The sequence below is a fragment of the Neofelis nebulosa genome, chromosome 5 (genome assembly GCF_028018385.1).
Source record: "Neofelis nebulosa isolate mNeoNeb1 chromosome 5, mNeoNeb1.pri, whole genome shotgun sequence".
Taxonomy (NCBI): Eukaryota; Metazoa; Chordata; class Mammalia; order Carnivora; family Felidae; genus Neofelis; species Neofelis nebulosa.
In genome coordinates, this window is record NC_080786.1 from 19,910,825 (window position 1) to 19,920,178 (window position 9,354).

Sequence of the window (9,354 nt, forward strand, 5' to 3'; positions counted from 1 at the left end):
TACAGTGTAGTGTAAAACTATGGCTTTTTTTTAAGTTTATTTATTTATTTTGAAAGAGAGAGTGTGCACAAGTGGAGGAGGGACAGAGAGAGACGGGGAGGGAGGGAGAGAATCCCAGGCAGGCTCCACGCTGGGCTCCATCCCACAAACTGTGAGATCGTGACCCGAGCTGAAATCAACAGTCGGATGCTTAAATGACTGAGCCACCCAGGCTTCCCAAAACTGCTGTTTTCTAATAATTTTGAATGAAGTTTGAAAGCTTTAGTATCTGAAATTATCCATTCTTTGTGCAGAGTTATATATATATCTTACCTTTTAGAAATCATACGGGAGGCAGGGTGCTGGTGTATCCAGCAGATACTACAGAGGGCACATTTCCAGTATTCTGATCTTCGCTTTCCTTCCTTTAAATATAAAGCACATTTTAGATGATCTGTTTGCAAGTTTGCTTATTGCATGAGTGCAGTATAAGCTACTTTTAAAATCTGTCTGGCATATAAAGACACAGCCTTACTGCCTGGTGCTTTTTATGGAACATTATAAATGTTGTATATATTTCGGTCAGGATGTGTAACTGCTGCATTGGAAATTCCACATGCAAGAGGAGCCTGCAGTTTATCATTTATGAACCCCTTAAATTTCAGGGTTTATACATATGGTATGACTAAATATTAGTTAAGATGAGAATTATGGGTACAGAGCCCTCATATTAATCATAAGAAGACCTTTATATTCGTACACAGGTAGAAAACTGGAATGAACTCAGAGAGCCCAAAGGCTTGAAAATACCATTTTTCGCTCACTCTTTGATATTTTCTAAAGCTAAAAGGCCCCTTTCTGTAACACGAACTTTCTAGATTTACTTTTGACTCCAGATAATTTAGAATGTATTATTTTAGTTTTTAATTTTAGAGAGAGAAAGAGAGCACAAGCAGGGGAGAGGGGCAGAGGGGGAGAGAGAGAGAGACAGAGACAGAGAGAGAGAGAGAGAGAGAGAGAGAGAGAGAGAGACTGACTCAGCAGGCTCCGTGCTCAGTGTGGAGCCTGATGTAGAGCTTGATCCCATAACCCTGGGATCGTGATCTGAGCCAAAATCAAGAGTTGGATGCTCAACATACTGAGCCACCCAGGTGCCCCTAGAAGGTGTTATTAAATGGACTGCTCACTGATGTCTCATGGCACAGATAGGGTTCTAAAAGATGAGAGGACTCTATGTACAATTTGGGTGAGGAGTTTTAAAACAAAAATTAGGTAGGCATGTTGTAAATATTTTTATTTTGGTATGAAGTTCTTGAAGGGATTTAGCTTTTTTCAGAGTTGTATCAGAAATATCAATATGAATTTATCACCTTTAAAAACACTTCCTAGCTCTATTACCAAATGGACTTACAAAACTGTCACCTTTCCTCAAACTGTCATTAATCATGTGGAACAACCTATTTGTGCTCAGATTTTAGTCTCCAATACTGTCCTTTAGCCAAAAGGAAACAGAGTTCCTTGTGACTTTAGCGGCTTTAGGATGATCCAGGACCTTTCTGTTATTACCAGAGAGAAACAATATTAAAAAAATAATACTAAATTAAATTAAAAAAAAAAAAGAGGCGATGGAGGTGGTGGGTGTTATTAAAATGATGAAGGAGTCAGTTAAAGTGGCTTCCATAGGTGAATCTTAAGCGTCATAAAGAAAACAGCAATTCCTCAAAGCTATGAGTCCCTAAAATTACTCAAAATAGGCCAATAATATGAGGGTTTTTTTTTAAGAGAAGGCAGCCATAAATTTTCAATTAAGTTATCATGAAAAGGGTTTATATTAAGCAACTTGAACTGTATGCCTACTACCTTCAAATTTTGTTAAATATTTAAAGTTAAAATCTGCAGAATTTTCTAAATTTCCATTGCACTTAAAATTTTTTTAAAAATGTCATCTCACGTAAAAGACCATCGAGAGGTAGGGTATTCTCCAATACCCAGGGTGCTGAGGACCCCTGGACTTTCCATGTCATTTGGTCATGAACAAAGGCTGGTTGTCTCATGATTCTAAGTGATTGGAAGAAGACTCACATCCATAGTGTAGGAGGAGGAGAACCTCTCTGTGATTCCCTCTCCTCAGTCTGCTCTGGACAACTTTAGCCCTGAACTTGCTTCTAGGTGACCAACAAGAGTCTCCAGGTGTTTATTTTGTTCTGATTGACTTAGATTCACTAGGAAACACATTTGAATAAAGGATGGGGGTGGATTCTTCTGATTATCTGGAATGAATTCCTGAACAAAATCAGATTCTGTTAGGAAAAAAGGATGGTTTAATGGGTGGTTGATAGGCAGCTAAGCGTGGCCACTACCAGCTATAAAGTGCTGTAACCCAGATTTGGAGTATAAAAGCCTCAAAAGTCAAAGTTGTGATAGAGGTTAAAAGGATAAAGTTGTAAAAATTATCATCAAAGGCATAGTAATAATTATGTAAGATGAAAACCCAAGAACATCCAGGGGATATATGATGTGCATTTTGAAGGGAAAAATAGGGACTTGCAAAAACCAATTATAATAAAGGCCCATATATACCAGTTCTAGTCAAATTATTCTGGGAAGTACCCACGTTTCTGTGTCCCAGTTACAGCCCTCCAATTTATAGCCCAAATTTGTAATTGTATCCTAGTCTTTTTTAAAAAAAAATTCTTTCTAATGTTTATTTATTTTTGAGAGAGACAGAAAGAGATTGGGCACGAACAGGGGCGGGGCAGAGAGAGAGGGAGACAAAGAATCTGAAGCAGGCTCCAGGCTCTGAGCTATCAGCACACAGACTGATGTGGGGCTTGAACTCATGAACTGCGAGATCATGACCTGAGCCAAAGTCAGAGCTTAACTGACTGAGACACTCAGGTGCCCCTAACTGTATCCAAGTGTTAAATTATCTACTGATAAGCATTGGTTGAAATTGATATGTTAATTCCACTCTTGATAAGTATTAAATGACTGTACAATCACTGGGAAAGTATGAAAGTGAGGATAGAGATGATGAATAAATGAGCCACAGTAATTCAATTTGATTATAATTGTATTAACCATTTTTGTAAACATTTTATAATTTATGTAGATGTTTTTTCTGCTTCCTAAGGCGTTTTTAATTTCTTAGAAAACCATGATTTAAATTGTAAGTGTTTTAATTGCTTAGGAAAATTATGATTAATATTTAAATTATTTAAAGGAATTTAACCAATTATATATGATAATGTTTAGAGAACAAAACTGTCAGATTTATAAGCTAATCAAGAAAAAAAGTGAAAGAGTATTTTTAATTTTAATTCCCAAATCACGAGGTTCATAAATAAAATAGCAAGATTTGTAAGCTGAGCTTAAGGGATTTAAGACAAAAAATTATATTTAGGTTTTTAATAGAGATTGAGTGTAATGATTATAAAGGCTATTTTCCACATACATTGTTTCCTTTTGGAAGTATCTGTGATCAGGTTTGGCATGCTATAAGCAAGGGTGTGATTTGGGGAAGGTGAAGAATGTATACCTCCCCTAACAGATATATATAATATCATCTGTGTAACTTAGGACTTTGGATTTATCGACTAAGGTGGTGAGGATTACGGCTATGACTCTTTGGTGGTATAAATTAGGGAAATCAAAGACAAGAAAAGGCCCCTGAGTAAGATAAATATCCAAAACATCACTTCTTCCATCTTTATTATGTATGTGGTGATAAGGTCAGACAGGAGGAATTGGGAGGGGCTGAAGAATATCTTGCAAAAATGGGGCTTGTAAAATCTTTAGTGTCCTCATTTATTCTGCCTTGGACCAGGGTTGTGTTTGAGTTTCACTGTGTTGATAGATAAGGTGTTGTTGAGGAATGAATCAAGCGTCTGTAACTCACCTGGCCTTTCCATTTTTAAAATTGCCCCTAAATCCCAAAGGGCTCCAACTTTGATCGATGAGGACAGGGTGGGGTACATTGTTGAGTCCTAGTACCATACCAGTTCTTGATAGTTTGAATCTCTTCTATAAACACCTAAACCTATGGTTTTTCCTTCTGGCATTTAAAACGTATAGAAGACGACGTTAGTGGAAAGGTTATCTAGTATTCCACAAGTCTATCAGGTAGCTTATTTCTAAGAGAAAGATGTATGGCAAGTGTATTATGATGCCAATACAATGGACACACATTTGAAAGTTCTGCTTTAATGAAAGATAACCTTCTAAGCAACCCATGTGAACTTAGGTTGGATCAATTGCCTTGAAACCATACTTACAGTGGTTCTATTATAGGAAGCCTTCTCAAACTTTATACCGTCTTTACTTCCTTTTAGTTTTAATAGAATCCTTCTTCATTTGCTGTAGATATGGATCATGTTGCTAACCAGATTAACACAGGTTGTTCAATTTTTTCTAAAAAAAAAAAAAGTGCTTTTTGTTTTGTTTTGTTTTGTTTTGGCTATAGCAACATAGTAGAACTCATTCCTTCCCCTACCCCCACCGCCGCTAACCATGGCAACAGACAGTTTTCCTTAATAAAATAAAAACAGATTATTATCCACAGAAATGCCAAAACTCCTAAAGGCTCAGTATGAGTCGCTCTAATACTTGCACAAATCTGCCTGTGGGAAGAATTAGGATGATGAAAACAAGTAAAAGCGGAATTTGAGGAGTGGACTAGTAGAGCAGTGCTTCTCAAACTTGAATGTGCATACACAGCATCTGAGGAACCCTCTGAAAGTTCAGATACTGACTCAGGTCTGGGACTTTGCATTTCTAACTTGCTCTCAAGTGATGCTAGTACCATGTATCCAAAGGGTGCAGTAAATTAGAACTTGGCTGAAGCCAAAAAAAACATGCATTAGGCATCATCTGGTCAGTGGGTCACTTTAGTAGGAAACTCTAGGTGTTGATCTCTAGTGGGCAAAAATGAGGTGACAACTGTTTCAGGACATGGAATCTGGTCCCCCAATGGAATGGGTGGGTACGGGTTCGATAACACACTAGGAATCACTTTTGGACTCTGGGCCAAAGGAGAGCAAGATAAGCATAATATACATTATTTTAAAGTGTATATATTTATTTTGAGAAGGTGGTCAGAGAGAGAGAGGGCCTGAGAGAATCCCAAGCAGGCTCCATGCTGTCAGCACAGAGCCCAATGAGAGGCTTAATCTCATGAACCGTGAGATTGTGACCTGAGCCAAAATCAAGAGTCAGACGTTTAATGGACTGAGCCACCCTGGTGCCCCAAGTTAATGTACCTTATTTTAGACTTAACCTGGGGATTAGGTAGGAGCCTAAAGCCATCCTCTATAGGTCTGTCTTTGCTTATATAGTTTTCAAAGCCCTTCTCCAAATACTTGATCAGTCATTGGTGACTCATTGCTGATAAACACAGAGAATACTTCTTTATTATTTAGATGTCTACCTATGTATCCATCTGTCATCTATCAGCAACTTTGCATATGCTCCTTTCTTTAGTTAGAATGCTCTTTTTTCCCATTTTTAAAGTAACAGCTATTTTTGTTATTTAGTTCAGAGTCTAAATGAAAAATACACTAATAGTCTTTTTCTCATCCCCTATCTTTAGGTGTCTGTGTTTTTGTTTCTCATAATGTCCTGTTAGTGTCCTCAGTTTTCTTTTTTTTTTTTTTCTGCTTTCTGTGCTTCATACATTCAATCAATAAATGTAGCCCTCCTGCTGTATGACAGGACCAGCCACATTGCTAGAAATATAACAATGAGCCTAACTAAAAAGAGGTTTTGTTTTCGCTTCTAGTAACTTATTTTCTTTATAGCTTTATTAAAGTTTTGAATCATTTATTTTGATTAATTGTCAACATATTAGATTGTAAACTCTGAGTCTGAAAGCAACAAATTTCTTATGTACCCATGTATCTACAATATTTGTTGAATAATTTAATTATGAAAGTGAAACAGTAATGAAGTTAAAATTTTTCCATGAAAAACAGACAATTACAATAAGAAAAAATAGAAGGAATAAGATCTTTAGTAGGAGACTTATGATGTGACAGAAACTAGATTTCCTGTTCAAGACTAATTGAGGGTTAACAGAAACCATATTTGTCAGAGCCTTGGAAAATAAAAAAGGATATAGCAGGTGAAGAAGCAGAAGAAAAAATCGTGCTCTGCATAGAAGAAGCAACATGTTGCAAGCCTTGGAGGAAAAAGAAAACATGGTGGGTTTTGGGGGGGGGGGTTGTTTGTTTTTTACTCACAACAATAGGAGGTTGTGATTCTCTTGTTCAGAGTAGGGTATGCTTATTTTCTCATATGGTGAAGGATGAAGGGAAGAGAAGGAAAGCCACAGTTACTGAAATGCAGCACTGTGCCTACAACTGTGTTAGATGCTTTCAGGTGGGACCTCATTTGATTCTCTAACAACGCAAGAAAATGGCAATTCACGTCCTGCATACCATTGAGGAAACTGTGATTCAGAGAAGAAACATAGTTCTTCTATATTGTGTACATTATAAGTGGCCAAACAAATTCACACAGCTGTCTGTTGGATTCAGCCATCCTGAAATAAAATCAATATGGCTGGTATATAGAGTGCAAGAAATGCAATGGCAAGATATAAGCCTGCAAAGCAGAAATTAGTATATGATAACTATGTTCAGGAGCCAAACCTTGTAAATAATATTGGAAAATTTTTAGACTTTATCCTCAGTTCAATGGAGAGTGACTAAAGACTTCTGAGTGGGTGCACTATAGGTTCAGACACATATTTTTATAGGATTACTGGATGTGCTCTAAACAATGGATTGGACAGAAGCAAAACTATAGACAAAATTAAACGCTATTGCAACAATCTGGGCCAAATCTAAAAAAAACTTTTAGAACTAATAAATGAGTTTTGCAATGTTATGGGATAAAAGATCATTTTACAAAAATTAAGTGTATTTCTTTGAACAACTCAATGAACAACTCCAAAATAAACTTTAAAAAACAATGTTATTTACAACAGCATCAAAAAAAATAAACTACTTATGAATAATGAGAAGTATGAAATTAATACCATGAAAACTATAAAATATCTTGAAAGAAATTAAAGAAGGCCTAAATAAATGGAAAGACATTGCATATTTATGTATTGGGAGATGTGATACCATTAGGATCACAGTACCCTTCAAATGAGTTTACAGTTTCAACATCGTTCTTATTAAGATCTGAGCTTTTTTTTTTTTTTTTTTTTTGCAGAAATTGACAAGCTTATACTAAGATTTATATAGAAATTCAAGGGATTCAGAATAACCCAATCTTTTTTTTAAAGAAAACATTTGGAGTTCATACTATCTGATTTCAACATTTACACAAAGTTAGAGCAAGCAAAATTGTGTAAGACTGACATAAAGACGGACATGTAGATTAGTAGGGAAAGTGCAGAAATAGGCTATCATATTTACGGCTTACTGATGCTCAACAAGGATGCTAAGACAATTCGGTAAGTGAAAGAAGAGTCTTCAACAAATGGTGCCAAGTTTACTGGATATTCACATGCAAAAGGATGAAGCTGGATTCCTTCCTGACACCGTATATAAAAATTAAAGTAAGGACTAAATGTAAGAGCTAAAACTCTAAAATTCTTAGAAGAAAACATCGGCTTAAATTTTTGTGTCCTTGGATTAGCAAAAATTTCTTTATATGGCACTGAAAGCACAAGCAACAAAGAAACAAAAGGCAAATGGGACTTTTTCAAAATGTAAAACTTTTGCGTCTCAAAGGACCCCACCACGAAAATAATGATATAGCCTGAAGAATGAGAGAAATTATTACAAATCATGTATGTCATAAGTAAGGTGTATCTAGGACATGTAAAGAACTCAGGCAACTCAATAACGTAAAGGCAAATAAAAATGACAGGGGTGCCCGGGTGCCTGGGTGCCTTAGGCGGTTAAGCGTCATACTTAACACTCAGGTCATGATCTTCTGGTCTGTGAGTTCGAGCCTTGCGTTGGGCTCTGTGCTGACAGCGCGGAGCCTGGAGCCCACTTCAGATTCTGTGTTTCCTTCTCTCTCTCTGCCCTTCCCCTACTTGAATGCTCTCTCTCTCTCTCAAAAATAAATAAACATTTAAAAAATTTAAAAAAATAAATGAGAAGAGTGTCTTTTATTTATTTTTTTTCTTTATTTATTTATTTATTTATTTTTTAATATATGAAATTTACTGTCAAATTGGTTTCCATACAACACCCAGTGCTCATCCCAAAAGGTGCCCTCCTCAATACCCATCACCCACCCTGCCCTCCCTCCCACCCCCCATCAACCCTCAGTTTGTTCTCAGTTTTTAACAGTCTCTTATGCTTTGGCTCTCTCCCACTCTAACCTCTTTTTTTTTTTTTTTTTCCCTTCCCCTCCCCCATGGGTTTCTGTTACGTTTCTCAGGATCCACATAAGAGTGAAACCATATGGTATCTGTCTTTCTCTGTATGGCTTATTTCACTTAGCATCACACTCTCCAGTTCCATCCACGTTGCTACAAAAGGCCATATTTCATTTTTTCTCATTGCCATGTAGTATTCCATTGTGTATATAAACCACAATTTCTTTATCCATTCATCAGTTGATGGACATTTAGGCTCTTTCCATAATTTGGCTATTGTTGAGAGTGCTGCTATAAACATTGGGGTACAAGTGCCCCTATGCATCAGTACTCCTGTATCCCTTGGATAAATTCCTAGCAGTGCTATTGCTGGGTCATAGGGTAGGTCTATTTTTAATTTTCTGAGGAACCTCCACACTGCTTTCCAGAGCGGCTGCACCAATTTGCATTCCCACCAACAGTGCAAGAGGGTTCCCGTCTCTCCACATCCTCTCCAGCATCTATAGTCTCCTGATTTCTTCATTTTGGCCACTCTGACTGGCGTGAGGTGGTATCTGAGTGTGGTTTTGATTTGTATTTCCCTGATGAGGAGCGACGTTGAAAAAAATATGGAACGCTTCACGAATTTGCGTGTCATCCTTGCGCAGGGGCCATGCTAATCTTCTCTGTATCGTTCCAATTTTAGTATATGTGCTGCCGAAGCGAGCACGAGAAGAGTGTCTTTTAAAAAAAAGTTTATTTTTATTTATTTTGAGAGAGAGAGAGAGAGAGAGAGAGAGAATGTGAGCAGGGGGGAAGTTCAAAGAGAGAGGGGGAGGGAGAAAATCCCAAGCAGGATCCATGCTGTCAGCACAGAGCCCAATGTGGGCCTTGAACTCACCACCATGAGATCATGACCTGAGCCAAAATCCGGAGTCAGATACTTAATCCACTAAGTGACCCAGGTGCACTAAGAAAAGGGTCTTGTGAATAGACATTTCTCCAAAAAAGATACATAAATAGCCAACAAGTACATCAAAAGATGTTCGGTGCCA

The 9,354-nt window shown here is 37.2% G+C and overlaps 1 non-coding gene across 1 annotated transcript; it reads right to left on the reverse strand.

Annotated features, from left to right (window-relative positions):
- Window positions 1-8,922: 8,922 nt before the first annotated feature.
- Window positions 8,923-9,029, reverse strand: LOC131513228 (U6 spliceosomal RNA). The gene has a single exon (XR_009262462.1). It is a non-coding gene; the product is annotated as a U6 spliceosomal RNA (small nuclear RNA).
- Between the last annotated feature and the right edge of the window lie 325 nt (window positions 9,030-9,354).